We start from the raw sequence: 16,719 nt of genomic DNA on the forward strand, positions 1-16,719 counted from the left end.
CAACCCCCTATATGCTGGTTTATGGTACAGAAGCAGTCATTCCCGCCGAGATAGAAATTCCCTACCTAATGATCATACAGGAAGCTGAGCTCGACGACACAGAGTGGGTGAAACATCGTTATGAGCAGCTAGCCCTCATAGATGGAAAGAGGATGAATGCAGTGTGCCATGGTCAACTTTATCAAAAGAGAATGTCCAGAGCCTTCAACAAAAGAGTCAAGCCAAGACAGTTCACACCGGGGCAGCTGGTGTTAAAGAAAATTTTCCTGCATCAAGATGAAGCCAAAGGGAAATTCTCTCCCAACTGGCAGGGTTTGTACATGGTTCACTGGGTTCTAATAGGAGGATCTCTTATACTTGCGGAAATGGATGGAGAAGTTTGGCCAAAGTCGATCAATTCAGATGCAGTCAAGCGCTACTATGTGTAATCTTTATGCTTTCCTTTGTGATGTAATTAGAACTACGCCTGACTTGATTCCCATTTAAGAGGGGATATGTAGGAAACCCTATGGGTTCGGTCACAATTCAACAAAACTTTTATTTCCCCCGCAATTGGAAACTCGGGTAGACCCTCAAAATTCCGAAGCAATTTCAGCTAGTCATCGCAAGCAGCCGTCAGAAGCATCAACCCAGTAAACTGGGGCAGAATATTGAGGAGGACCCTCAAAATTCTATAACAAGAAAGGTTGCAATGTCTTGAACCACGTCTCAATCGTTGGTTCATCTAAAGAAAAATATTCTCGATTATGTAAATATGTTATATATTTTACTAAATCATCCTGTACAAAAATTGCTCTGTTTAGCAACACTACCCCAATGATATGTACAGTATCACAAGATCAGAGTCGAGAAGGTTAAGCAAAGCCAACAAGCATACGAACTAACCTCCCCTCTATAAAACTCACGATTTTTCTTTAGATACAGACATTTGGATTGTGAAAGCATCCGACATGCTATATATTCACAAGACTCACATTGCTCAGAAATACAACTCTCAGAACTGTTGCACTTACTCATAGCTACTATCCGCATGCAGTGTCCCCAACAGACACAGTATCTCCAGCAGTCGCAATATCGCAATCCGCTATCAGCTAAGAAAATTCTATTATTATTTGTCTTTTTACTTCCTGCATAAGGCTAACATTCTATCTTCTAAGACTAAGCTTTGTCTCCATCTACATTGTTGGATTACATAAGGCTACCATTCTGCCTTCCGAGGTTAAGCTCTACCTCCATCTGCATTTTTCTTGCATCGCATAAGGCTACCATTTTGCCTTCCAAGACTAAGCTCTATCTCCATCTGTATTTCTGTATTGCATAAGGCTACCATTCTGCCTTCTGAGACTAAGCTCTGTCTCCATCTGCATTTCTGCATTGTATAAGGCTACCATTCTACCTTCCGAGACTAAGCTTTGTCTCTATCTGCATTTCTACATTGCATAAGGCTATTATTCTGCCTTCTGAGGTTAAGCTCTTCCTCCATCTGCATGGCTGAAAGATTGCCACCTTCTTTACATTTGCATCGGCTGAAAGATCGCCACACTATTTACATTTGCATTGGCTGAAAGATCGCCACCTTATTTACATTTGTATTGGCTGAAAGATCGCCACCTTATTTACATTTGCATTGGCTAAAAGATCGCCACCTTATTTACATCTGCATGGCTGAAAGATCGCCACCTTATTTACATTTGCATGGCTGAAAGATCACCATCTTATTTACATCTGCATTGGCCAAAAGATCGCCACCTTATTTACATTTGCATTGGCTGAAAGACAGCCACCTTATTTACAATACCATGGCTGAAAGATTGCCACATCTGCATCTCATGGGCTGAAAGATCGCCACCTCTGCATCTTATAGGCTGAATGATTGCCACTTATTGCATTTCATGGGCTGAAAGATCGCCAAATTTTCCAAAAACGTCATCGTTCGGAGGCACCATTTTCATAGACCAAGAACACCATGCCATGGCCTGAGGACCCCCTTTTTTCTAATCTTTTGCATATCATTATTCAAAGGCATCATGGTTCAGAGGTATCATTATCATAGCCCGAGAGCATCATTTCATGGCCTGGGAATCCTTTATTATATGCTTCATAGACCAGGTCATCATGGTTTGAGGACGCCATCCTAACCATATGAGGACAAACATTCATGGTCCGACGGAAATTTGCATCATGTTTAATTTTACACACAATATATGCTTGTATTTTTTATTTGCTGGTAAACCGGCGAGCAACGGCCATCTCAGCAGGAGCGATCCCCCTCCAGTTCCTACATCACTATCAGATTTCAGCCATCCACCTCAACCCGAATATTGCATTTGTTCTTGAAAGTCTCCATCGGCCTACTCCGCCGACGGATCCTGAACTACATATGGTCTGATTCCTGTAAAAACAAAGATATGTTGGTAGCTAAAAAACCATAGTATGGCGTAAGTCTCCTCGAACCCTTTCGTTCGGTCAAAATTGGCCATCATATCTTTACTCGACAACTCTTTCATCTTTCCCGAGTAAAGAGGGGTAGCTGTTGATACCCAATTTTTTCTCTTACTTTTTATATGCAAAATATCTTTTAAAATAGCATGTATATGCATATATAAGTATGTCCCAAGGTCCTATTATTTTTCTTAATTTTCCATAGATTTTTAAGTCAATTTACTACTCTATTTCATCCAGAAAAACCCAATAATTGTCCCCAAAATTATTTTTTGGTGATTTACTTATTGGAGTCTCATGTTTATATTAAAATATGGCTAAGGTATGTTTCACACATTTTTTACAAATTTAGTGGTATTTTTAAGGATATAATTGCATAATTGCAATATTAGTCATTTTTAGGTTTAAGTTCGTCTCATGTTTATAAAATGGGATATTATATTTTTAAATTGTTAATTATATATTATAAATTATCTTAGTGCTTTAAATTTATTTCTAGTAATTATTTACTATTTTTTATAAATTAAATAGGGAAAACTGGCTATTTAAAATATAGCCAAATTGGCTTTCAATTGTAGCCCAAATCAGGACCCCAATTCCCAGCCCAATTTCAAATTAAAACCTGACCCACACCCTTTAACCCATATCCAAAACCTAGAAGCCCACCTACCCATCTCATCCTGGCCGTTGATCTCTAAGATCAATAGCCCCTATTTACCCGTACCTTTTTTAACCAAACGATCCCCCAAACCCCTCTCATTTTTTCACTCAACCAACTCTCTCTATCTCTCTATCTCTGGTTCTCTCTAGAACTTTCCCCTCCCCCCTCCTCTCCGATGAGTCTCAACCATCTTCTCTGGCCATGTCCTTGCCTGAACCTATGGTGGTCTCACCACCTACCAACCTTTCATGGTGCATACACGCTTGTTTGCTGAGGTTCCATGGCCTGACCACGAAGAAGCTTCCTCCAGGCCTCGTTGATTCAAGTTTTATGGCCATCTCCAGCCTTGCTCTGGCAAGCTATGTCTGTTTCGAGCCTGGCTTCGATTCCTCCTTCTTCGATCCAGGCGTTTCTCACCGTTTGGGTTCCTCTGAAACCCTAGCTTTTGATATTTTTCTGATCTCTTTGGATCTGTTCCAGATCCATGCTTTCCCTATGTTATTAAACAATTTCTTGATATTTCTTTCAATGCTATGTTTTCAAAACCCTTTATTTTTCCGATATAAGGTTTTTGAGTTATTTAGAGGCTTCTTTGATTTTCTTTTTATTTTGTGTTTTTTTACTATGTTTCTTCTACTGTGTTATCTGTGAGTTTCTTATTAAGTTTCTTCCATTGTGTTCTTAATTAGTTTCTTCTACCATGTTTCTTTATATGTTTCTCTTATTGTGTTCTGATCAGTCTTCTTCTACTATGTTTCTTATTAGCCTCTTCTAATATGTTTCTTATTAGCCTCTTCTATTGTGATTCGCATGTTACTCTTTTACTATGTTTCTCATGAGTTTCTATTACTGAAAAAAGCATGTCGAAGGTCCCAGTTCCCTTTTGAAACCTTTGAACTTGTTTTCGACTAGTATCTTTTTCTTGATTACTTGTCCTCTCATCTCGGCACTCGATTGATGGTAAAACCCAAGAATTTGGGGTTCATCCGAGTTTGAGAACATTGGCTATGTGATATGTTTGTTCTTCATCTTTAAAACCGTCTGATTTCAGAAACCCTAACTATTTCGAGTTTCTGAATTTGTTTCTTAAACTGAGTCTCGAAATCTTTGTTTCAACCTCTGTCTCTTTAAGCAATTCTGATTTTCCACTAAACTCTTCTAAGGTCTTTTACACTGGATATTTTGTATGCTACTAAATGCTACTTCTCTTCTACATTTCTAACCTATGTGACTACAATGCTCCTGTAGTCTATTATCTATTGATTTTGCAATGACACGACATTTTCTTTCAGCTTAGCATGTTTGTATACTCTTTATATGTGCTGAACTTCCCTCTAAAATGGCTTTCAAATTTGTGATTAGTTCAGACTTCCTTCTGTATAGGTTTGATTGATTTCTTTCCTTGTTTGCTGATTTCCCTGTGACTTGACTTAAGTTAAAAAATTTCTTAGCTTTTCTGACTTGGTTCATTCAAGGACCAGTGATTACAAAATCTCTTATCCTTGATTTACTGGCTACTAATTGATTTTTCTTACCTTATTTATGTACCCATGTATTTCAAAATTCTGCCCTTAAGTAACTTCTTATGTATTTACCCCTAATTGCATGCTTTTCACAAGATGATTATTTGATTTCTTCCCTTAAATACTTTTACCGTTTGAATCTAAATTGCTTCATTAAAGGAAGTCTTGTGTGATTGATTCTTAATTGATATTCAGTTCCTTAACTGTTTTCTTACCTTATTTCTGCATGATTTCCACACTATAAATACCTAACTCTTTCATTGACACAAGATCACGCATTCATAGTCTTTCTAAACTTACACTTACACGCAATAGTATTCTCTCTTATTATATGTATTGTGGCCTGTTTACAAGACCTATTGCTTTTCTCTATTTGTTTCTTTGAAACTGGTATGCCCTGATTTAAGGTTTCAGTATCACAACAATGTGTTTATTTCCTACTCTTGTATCCCTATCTGTTTACTTCTTCTGTGTGGTTCAACACTATTGATTTCTTTTCTGTTTGTTCTATTATGAATCCCAAACCCTTGCCCCCCTATGTGATCATGCTATGGTTTGAGGCATGGCAATATGCAGATTATTTTCCATGAATTAAACTTGATCCTCTGGGATCCTAACCTCTAACAGTATCTGTTCCGACAAACTTATAGGTGTGTTAGAACTCTCCATTGCTGGTCAAGACTAAAGTCTGTCCTGGCCTAAACAATAGGCTCTTTACAATCTCACTACCCCCCTGAACCCCCCTTATGTGTACTTATCTGTAGCTATTTCCCTCTCCTTTTCCCCACTTTTAGAATTCTAGTTCTGCACTTGCACACTCTCTTAGTCTTTAAGGTCTGCCCCTCTCTTGTGAGCCTTGCCTTGGGACCCTTTGAGATCCCTCCAAACATGGACACTTGAGGATTGGCCCTTCCACACTGCACTTGTCCTAATCTGGCAATACATTTGGGTGTGAGCATTTCTCGGAGTCCTTTTTGAGGCTCTTAGGGAACTTTGACACGCTCAAATGGGATAAAGGCTTTGGATCTTGATCTCATGAAGTTGGTTTACCTCATATTTCAGAAAGGAAATCTGAATCAGGCTCTCCTTTGGTTGTACTTTTATTTATATTTTTCTAATGTATTTTACTTTATTCTGGGCTGTAATAATTTGTAATAAACTCTTGGGGATGGCTAGTGAAAGGGTCGGGTAATTATGTATGCAAAGGGTAGATGCCATGCCTATAGGCCATTTTGAATTCTACAACTCTAACATAGATACCATGCCTATAGGTATTTCAGAATTCCGCATTCTCACATAGATACCATGCCTATAGGTATTTTTGAATTCTGCATTCTCACATAGATACCATGCCTATAAGTATTTCTGAATTCTGCACTCTCACATAGATGCCATGCATATAGGTAATTCTGAATTCTTCATTCTCTCATATATAAATCGTGTCCATAAGTATCCGAAAATTTGAATTCTGCATATGCATATAGAAAATATGCCTATAGGTCCTTCTGAATCTTGTGTATCCATTTTCATCTAGAAATCATGTTCATAGGTCTTAAATAAAATTCAGTACCTAGATATCATCCCTATAAGGTTTCTGCACTTTTACCATGTCTATAAGGTTTTTGACCAACTACGCATAGAAAGCATGTCTATAGAAATTATTAATCAAATCTGAATCGCTTCATTCATGTCTAGAGCTAAACCAATAATAACAAGGATCATCATTTGCAAAACTCACGACCTTCATAAAAACTTGCTTTCTTTAATAATATGACAACCCTTTTTTAACCTATATGTATCCAGTTTATTATTATTGCTTTCTGAATTCACTAGATACGCCTATAGGACCTTTGTCCAAATACTTAGGCAAGCCTTAGGGTAATAACTGTAAACTGAATATGTGCTATTAACTACAACCAGCAGGCAGGCCTGACTCGGACTTCTTATCTGAGTTATGTGATAAGTTGAAACTGTCTCAATAATTTCCTCTCACTCGTCTTTAATACCTTTTTAATCATACCATAAACAGTATATGAAAGTCATGCTAATTATGTGCTTTCTTTGTTCAAGGAGGTATATCTGAGCCTTTTACTTGTTATGTGCTTTCCCCCGACTTGCTATACATGTTTTTTGTATGTCGCCTTAGAATTTTGACTTTGAAACTACAGATAAGCCTAATATCCCTCCTCCTTAGGATTAGTAGACATAAATGTCTCCGGGACTGATAGGATTGGGACGGATAACAACATGCAATACATAAACGAGACCATTCCGTGCTTAATACCTTAACGGGGTGGGGAAGGGTAGATATGGATATGATGACCACGCAATAATGTCTCGTGTAGCCCCTCACTGAGGAGTAATTACCGGATGTTGTGTGAGGTGATCCATATTATTAATAAACCTAGGACCCTTTTTCCTTTGTTTCTTTGTTTTTTCTAAAGATGTCAAACTATTTCTCTTTAGAAAATCAGCTTCCTTTTAATTCTTTCCAATTTTTGTTTGTAACCATTATGTGAAAATCTCCGCTTATTTGAAGTTTTATTTGCCTACATGTTATTTGCACCTAAATTCACAACAGTAGTCTGGCCGGGAACTACACTAGTAGATCTTGAGGGGTGCCTAACACCTTCCCCTTGGGATAATTTCAAGCCCTTACCCGATCTGTGGTTACTCAAATCAAACCCTCTTGGTGTCCAAATATACCTTAATCATTAGGTGGCGACTCTTCAATTCAAAACCTAAATACCCAGAAAGGGAATGAGTTGTCCTCCCAACTGTCATAAACCCGATTTCGCTCGAGAAAAAGGGGGCACGACAAGTTTCATAAAGTGAATTTTTGGGTTTCGAGCATCGATTCAGAGTCGGATTTGGGTGAAACTAGTATGGTTGGACTCCTAATTGAATGGGTTTCCAGATTTTGTGAGTTTTGTCTAGTTCTGATTCGCGGGCCTAGGTTTGACTTTTCTATCAATTTTAGGATTTTGATTAAAGATTCAACCTTTATCGATTAGGTTTGTTTACTTTGGCATTATTTGATATATTTGAGTTGGTTTTGGCCAGTTTCAAGTTGTTCGAAGGTCGGTACGCGTTTGATGGCATCTTTGGAGCATCATTTGGGTTGCTCGGTATTGTATTTGTCTTATTCGAGGTAAGTAACACTTCTAAACTTGGTGCTGAGGGTATGAAGCCCTGAATTACGTGTTATGTTATTGATGTTGAGATGACGTGCATTCTAGGTGACGGGCGTGTGGCATACACCTTGTGAACTGTAATTTAGTCGATTCCATTGAATTGTGTAGCTATCTTATCTGAACATTTTTACAGTACTCTATGTGTTAGAGTACTTGAGTTGTAATTTATGCTAGAAATCATGTTTAGGCTATATGCTAGTACTATTTGGACCCATAGTGGTTGTTCTTACTTGTTGGGTTATTTTCTTAATTGTTGTTATATACTCAGTCGCATTCATCATTACACATTATATCTCAGTCTTTATTATTATATATTGTCACATCTCATATCATTGATTTCGGGCTGCTTAGCATGAGTGTTGTGAGCCTGAGAGACTCGAGAGATTGATGACTGAGTGAAGCCGAGGGTCAGTGATATTTATGGGATCGGGCTTCATGCAGCATGTTTTATTTATTTATGCTTGGATCTAGCTTATTATAGCGCTTGGGCTAAAAGAGCTCCTTTAGAGTCTGCACCCCCACATTGAGCGCAGTTGATTTATATTGAGGGATGGATATTCCCTGGGCATGGATCTTAGTCGAACTATTTATATATGGGGATGGATGTTCCCTAGGCTCGATTAGCCTTATAAATTACTAAGTGAATAACTATCAACTGCTATATATATTTGGGATGGATCTTCCCTGGGCTGGATTAGCCTAATATAGTACTGAGTGACTGACTCTCAGTTTATATCTTCCATTGGTTGGATTGACCATATACAATACTGAGTGATTGAGTATCCTGAGAGTATGAGTACATGAGGCTTCCAGTGTGATGCATCACATACATCATTTACATTGGCATGTAGATATAGAGAGGTCATATTCCTCATATCATTTAGAATTGATCTATCTTACTTGTATTGAGTTTAATTGTTGAACGTGAAAAACATGCCTATTTTCCGTAACTATGGACGAGTTGAGTTATTTATTGTACCATCTTTATTATATTATCATAAATTGTTGCTTGTTATTGGAGTTGGGCTTTGACCCTTGCCCCAGCTCGTCACTAATTTTAACCTAAGATTAGGTTTGTTACTTATTGAGTACATGGGGTCGGTTGTACTCATACTACAATTGTACACCTTGTGTGCAGATGTAGGATGTTAATGTTGCAGCGTACAGTGTGAGTTGGTTATGAAGATGTACTTGTGTTCTAGTTATGGCTATTATTTGTCCTTGGTAGTATTAGATTTGAATTCTGTTCATTTACATTTCAAACAAATATTGTAATTATTTCAGTTCAGTCTTGTAAAAATCTAAATCTTAGAAACTCATGATTTGTACTACCAGTCCTTGGGAAATTCCTTGTATAAAAACAGTTGTATTATCTTTCCTTCTTTTAATAAATCTCATTAAATTGGATAGTTGTTTATTGGCTTACCTAGCAGGTTGGGTTAGGTGTCACCACGACTAGTTGGATTTTGGATCGTAATGAGTTGGTATCACGACTAGTTGCATGGTGATTTGATGGCTTTGGGAGGACTCTTGGCATGTTTGAGGACGAACGTATGTTAAAGTGGGGGAGGATATAACGACCCGACCGATCGTTTTGAGCATTTGCACTTTCCTCAGTAGTTTGAGGGCACAAGTATCTCCGCGTGATGTATTATGACTTGTGTGAATTATCGATTTTAGTTTTCAGGTTGTTCGGAATTGATTTCGAAGAATGAACTTCATGATTGAAGCTTTAAGTTGGAAGAGTTTACCAGATTTGATTTTTTAGCATATGACCTCGGACTAGAGTTTTGATGCTTTTGTTAGGTCCGGATGATGATTTTTAACTCAGGTATATGCCCGAATTTTCAATTGGATATTTTTAGAAGGATTCGGCACTAATTGGCGAAAATTGAAATTTGAAAGTTTGGAAAAGTTCATTAAGTTTGATTTGAGGTGCAATTCGTTGTTTCGATATTGTTATGCATGATTTGAGGCCTTGAGTAGGTCCGTATTATTTTATGGGACTTGTTGGTATGTTCAGACAGAGTCCCGAGGGACTCGGGTGAGTTTCGGATAGGTTTGGGTTGTGTTGCGCTCGTTTTTTATGTTTCAATGTCGTTTCTTCATGCATAAATGGTACCACATTTAGCAAATGAGCTACAATTTATGTTTTTACTGAATTATTAGATCCGTATCGTAATTACAGAGCCATAGCAAAAAGAATCATCGAATTTGGACATCGTATGAAGAGTTTAAGGTTATTTTACTAAAAATTAGGTTGCTATATTTTTCAGATTAATTACGAAATTGCCACTGACTTCGTATTTAAAATTCTGCACTATTTTCAAATATTGAAACCAACATATCTCCTTCACTATAAGGTCAAATAAAGTGGTTCAAAAGCCTAACTAGACTGAAATTTAACAAGAAATCTATTGGAGGCATCAAAAGCGAGTTTCAGGATCGTTTAACACATGAAATGAGGCAGAACAACAGGGCAAAAGTATGTAATATCGAAGGTTTGTTCATTTGATCATATTTTGATTTGGGGCTCGGATTTGGGCAATGTTTTAGGCGATTTTGGCCATATGAATTGCGGTAAGTGTTCTTTACTCGATTGTGTTTATATTTTGTGAATCTCTCTTCATTTTTTATAATTGGATTGTGAATTTTAAAGAGTGAATTTTTGAGTTTTGAGCATCGATTTGGAGTAGAATTTGGGTAAAACTAGTATGGTTGGACTTGTAATTAAATGGGTTATCGAATTTGGTGAGTTTTATCGGGTTATGAGGTGTGAGCCTGGGTATGACTTTTAGGTTGATTTTGGGATTTTGATTAAAGATTCAACCTTTATCAATTAGGTTTGTTTCTTTTGGCATTATTTGATGTATTTGAGTTGCTTTTGGCAAGTTTCAAGCCGTTCGGAGGTCGGTACACGCATGATGGCATCTTTGGAGCATTGTTTGGGTTGCTCGGTATTGTATTTGGCTTGTTCGAGGTAAGTAACACTTCTAAACTTGGTGTTGAGGGTATTAAAACCCAAATTACGTATTATGTGATTTATGTTGAGGTGACACGCATGGTAGGTGATGGGCGTGTGGCGTGCACCATGTGAACTGTGATTTAGTCGATTCCATGGAACTGTGTAGCTATCATTTTTTAACATTTTTACTATACACTATGTGTTAGAGCACTTGAGCTATAATTTATGCTAGAAATCATGTTTAGACTATATGCTAATACTATTTGTACCCATAGTGGTCCTTCTTAACTGTTCAGAGTTATTTTCTTAATTGTCGTTATGTACCCAGTCGCGTTCATCATTACATATTATATCTCAGTCGTTGTTATTATATATTGTCACATCTCATATCATAGATTTTGGGCTGCTTAGCATAAATGTTGTGAGCTCGAGAGACTCGAGAGATTGATGACTGAGTGAGGCCGAGGGCCTAATTATGAGTGATACTTATGTGATCGGGCTGAATGTCGTAGCATGTTTTATTTATGCTTACATCTGGATTATTATAGCGCTCGGGCTAAATGAGCCCTTATGGAGTTTGCAACCCCCACAGTGAGCACAATTGATTTGTATGAGGGATAGATCTTCCATGGACATAGATCTTGCCCGAATCATTTATATTTGAGAATGGATTTTCCCTGGGCTGGATTGGCCTTATACAGTACTAAGTGACTGACTGTCAGTTGATATATATATTTGGGATGGATCTTCCCTGGGCTGGATTGGCCATATGCAGTACTGAGTGATTTAGTATTCTGAGAGTGTAGTACACGTGGCTTCTAGTGTGGTGCATCACAATACAACATGTACATTGGCATGTAGATATAGAGAGGTTATATTCCTCATATCATTTATAATTGATCTATCTTACTTATATTGAGTTTAACTGTTGAACTTTAAAAGCATGCCTACTTCCCGTAACTATGGATGAGCTAAGTTATTGCTTGTACCATCTTTATTATATTATCATAAATTGCTGCTAGTTATTGGAGTTGGACTCTAACCCTTGTCTCAGCTCGTCTCTACTTTCAACCTAAGGTTAGATTTGTTATGTATTGAGTACATGGGGTCGGTTGTACTCGTACAACACTACTGCTCCTTACGTGCAGATGTTGGATGCTAATGTTGTTGCGTACTGTGGGAGCTGGATCTGAAGATGTACCTGTGTTCCAGTTTTGGCTATCATTTTTCCTTGGTAGCATTAGATTGAATTCTGTTAATTTACATTTCAAACAGATGTTGTAATTATTTCAGTTCAGTCTTGTAAAAATTTAAATCTTAGAAACACATGATTTGTACTACCAGTCCTTGGAAAATTCCTTGTATAAAAGCAGTTGTATTATCTTTTCTTTTCTTAATAAATCTTATTAAATTGGATAATTGTTTATTAGCTTACCTAGAGGGTTGGGTTAGGTGTCATCACGACTAGTTGGGTTTTGAGTCATGACGAGTTGGTATCACGACTAGTTACACGGTGATTTGATGGCTTTTGTTCGACTCTTGGCACGTTCGAAGACGAACGTATGTTTAAGTGGGGGAGGATATAATGGCCCGACCGATAATTTTGAGTATTTGTACTTTGCTCGGTAGTTTGACGGCACAAGTATCTCCGCATGATGTATTATGACTTGTGTGAATTGTCGATTTTAGTTTTCAGGTTGTTCGGAATTGATTTGGAAGAATGAACTTCATGATTGAAGCTTTAAGTTGGAAGAGTTGACCAGATTTGCGTTTTAGCATATGACCTCGGATTGGAGTTTTGATGGTTTTGTTAGGTCCGGATGGTGATTTTCAACTCGGGCGTATGCCCGAATTTGCAATTGGATATTTCTAGAATGATTCGGCACTAATTGGCGAAAACTGAAATATGAAAGTTTGGAAAAGTTCATTAAGTTTGATTAGGGGTGCGATTCGTCATTTCGATGTTGTTATGCGTGATTTGAGGCCTCGAGTAGGTCCATATTATTTTATGGGACTTGTTGGTATGTTCGGACGGAGTCCCGAGGCACTCGGGTGAGTTTCAGATAGGTTTGGGTTGTGTTGCGCTCATTTTTTATGTTTCAATGTCGTTTCTTCAAGTACAAATGGTACAAAATTAAGCAAATTAGCTACAATTTCTGTTTGTACTGAAGCATTAGATCCATATCATAATTACGGAGTCATAGCAAAAAGAATCACCGAATTTGGACATCGTATAAGGAGTTTATGGTCATTTTACTGAGAATTAGATTGCCAGATTTTTCAGATTAATTATGAAATTACCTCTGACTTCGTATTTAAAAATCTGCACTATTTCCAAATATTGAAACCAACATATCTCCTTCACTATAAGGTCAAATGGAGTGATTCAAAAGCCTAACTAGACTGACATTTCACAAAACATCCATTGGAGGCATCGAAAGTGAGTTTCAGGATCGTTTGACACATGAAACGAGGCTGAACAACATGACAAAAATATGTAATATCGAAGGTTTGTTCATTTGATCATATTTTGAGTTGGGGAGCTCGGATTTGGGCAATGTTTAGGCGATTTTGGCCATATGAATTGCGGTAAGTGTTCTCTACTCGGTTTTGGTTATATTTTATGAATCTATCTTCATTTTTGATAATTGGATTGTGAATTTTAAAGAGAAAATTGGGGGGTTTTATCCAAAGTTTTATAAAGTGAATTTTTAAGTTTTGTGCATCGATTCGAAGTGGGATTTGGGTGAAACTGGTATGGTTGGACTTATAATTAAATGGGTTATCGAATTTTATGAGTTTTATTGGGTTACGAGGCGCGAGCATTGGTTTGACTTTTTGGTCAATTTTGGGATTTTGATTAAAGATTAAACCTTTATCAATTAGGTTTGTTTCTTTTGGCATTATTTGATGTATTTGAGTTGTTTTTGGCTAGTTTCAAGTCGTTCAAAGGTAGGTACACGCGTGCTCGGGGTAAGTAACACTTCTAAACTTGGTGCTAAGGGTATGCAACCCCGAATTATGTTTTATGTAATTGATGTTGAGGTGACACGCATGGTAGGTGATGGACGTGTGGCGTGCACCATGTGAACTATGATTTAGTCGATTCCAAGGAACTGTGTAGCTATCTTATTTGAACATTTTTACTGTACTCTATGTGTTAGAGCACTTGACTATAATTTATACTAGAAATCATGTTTAGGCTAAATGCTGTTACTATTTGGACCCACAGTGGTCCTTCTTAGCTGTTGAGTTATTTGCTTAATTGTCGTTATGTACTCAGTTGCATTCATCATTACATATTATATCTCAGTATTTGTTATTATATATTGTCACATCTCATATCATTGATTTTGGGTTGCTTAGCATGAGTGTTGTGAGCTCGAGAGACTCAAGAGATTGATGACTGAGTGAGGCCGAGAGCCTGATTATGAGTGATATTTATGTGATCAGGTTGAACATCGCAACATGTTTTATTTATTTATGCCTAGATCTGGATTATTATAGCGCTCGGGCTGAATGAGCCCTTCTGGAGTTTGCAACCCCCACAGTGAGCACAGTTGATTTGTATGAGGGATGGATCTTCCCTGGGCATAGATCTTGCCCGAATCATTTATATTTGGGGATGGATTTTCCCTGGGATGGATTGACCTTATACAGTACTGAGTGACTGACTGTTAGTTGATATATATATATATGGGATGGATCTTCCCTGAGCTGGATTGGCCATATGCAGTACTGAGTGATTGAGTATTATGAGAGTGTGAGTACACGGGGCTTCCACTGTGGTGCATCACATACAACATGTACATTGGCATGTAGATATAGAGAGGTTATATTCCTCATATCATTAAGAATTGATCTATCTTACTTATATTAAGTTTAACTGTTGAATTTGAAAAGCATGCCTATTTCCCTTAACTGTGGATGAGCTGAGTTATTGCTTGTACCATCTTTATTATATTAACATAAATTGTTGCTGGTTATTGGAGTTGGACTCTATCCCTTGTCTCAGCTCGTCATTACTTTCAACCTAAGGTTAGATTTATTATTTATTGAGTACATGGGATCGGTTGTACTCGTACAACACTTCTGCTCCTTGCGTGCAGATGTTGGATGCTAATGTTGTTGCTTATGGTGGGAGCTGGATCTGAAGATGTACCTGCGTTCCAGTTTTGGCTATCATTTGTCCTTGGTAGCATTACATTGAATTCTGGTCATTTACATTTCAAACAAATGTTGTAATTATTTCAGTTCAGTCTTGTAAAAATCTAAATCTTAGAAACTCATGATTTGTACTACTAGTCCTTGGGAAATTTCTTGTATAAAAGCAGTTGTATTATCTTTTCTTCTCTTAATAAATCTCATTAAATTGGACTACTTCTTTATTGGCTTACCTAGCGGGTTGGGTTAGGTGTCATCACGACTAGGTGGATTTTGGGTTGTGACATTGTAGCACTATATATATAGGGTTTGGTAGAAGTTGATGAATCTTTATTTTTAACTAATTGTTGTATCCATGAGTTAGCTATGGGTCATCAGAAACAGCCATAAAAGAAGTTCGTGTGCTTTTTTAGAGTTTTCTTTTGTACCAAATAGAAAAGTTTGTCAGGAACTTGTAGTGTCTGCTAATTTTCAAAAGTTTCAATGTCTTTGATAATCCTTCTGTTGTTTGACATTTGAAATTGTCAAATATCAAAGTACTGTACACGCACAACCTCCCCTTTCTTTTCTTTGTTTTTTCCCTTTGCTTGCAATCCATTATAACAGTGGTGTTCGGGGAAGTTTGTGCACACCTTGACTCCGGGGCCTTCCACTAGCACATACATTAATTTAACTCTGCCATCAAAGCTTGGGCAGTTGAAAAAAGATCACCTAATATTTTCTTACTTTTGCTGAAATTTGAACGCTGGTCTCATGATTTTAGTAATCCATTCTCTTGCTGAAAAGTTTTTGGAAAATGTCTTTCTTTTAGTTGTCTGGTCAATTACAGTAATTACAGTAAACTAATCTCATGCTGCCTTATTTTGTGATCAAAATTTGTGTGCACATGTGGTGTTTTCAACTTTTGAGTTGGCAGACTTAGGGGTGTGCATTCGAATCGATTATTTGTTATCGGTTTATCGATTTATCGATTTCGATTTCGATTTCGATTTTTTCATTTTCGATTATCGGTTTATCGATAAACCGATAAGCTACAGTAATTTTTTTTTTAAATTTTTTTAAAACGTTTTTAATTTTTTTTACCTTTATTCTATAATACCCTTTCCTTTACCCTAAGTCCCTAACCCTATTATTTCCTCTTCCACATTTACGGAATGATCATATTTAAAGCTCAAGGGAATGAAGTTCAAATTAATGGAAAACAGAATTAGCCGTGATGATGTATTTTGATTTTTTGTTTGTTTATACCGTTGGAGTGTTGGTAGCATACATTTGATCCCTTACTTTAGTTTCGTTGCATGTGCTTGTTGACACAATTTTTATGTTATAAACGGTGCTCTTCTTATTTTAGCTTCCTTTTGTCCATATTAGTTAGGTGTGTTTGTAGCGATATACTTTCCGTGGAATTCCGTAAATTTTCTTATTGGTGTAATCGATAACCGAATCGATAAGCCCCAAAAATCGATAAATCGAAATCGAAAAAATTGAAACCTTATTGAAACAATAACGATAAGTATATGTACAAATCGATAATCGATAAGTAATTATCGATAAGGGTCAAAATCGAATCGATAAATCGAATGCACACCCTAGGCAGACTTGCTTTGTGATGCAACCTACTTTCATAAGTTTAGCAAAAGTAAGAGAAAGCTTTGCATTTTGATAATTATCATAGAGTAAAGCATAGGTACATGACAAGGGAAATGTGCGTTGCAAAGATGTGCGATGCATGTGCGAAACATACGCACTCTTAGGGTGTGTTTGGTACGA

The sequence above is a fragment of the Nicotiana sylvestris genome, chromosome 4, assembly GCF_000393655.2.
Source record: "Nicotiana sylvestris chromosome 4, ASM39365v2, whole genome shotgun sequence".
Classification (NCBI taxonomy): domain Eukaryota; kingdom Viridiplantae; phylum Streptophyta; class Magnoliopsida; order Solanales; family Solanaceae; genus Nicotiana; species Nicotiana sylvestris.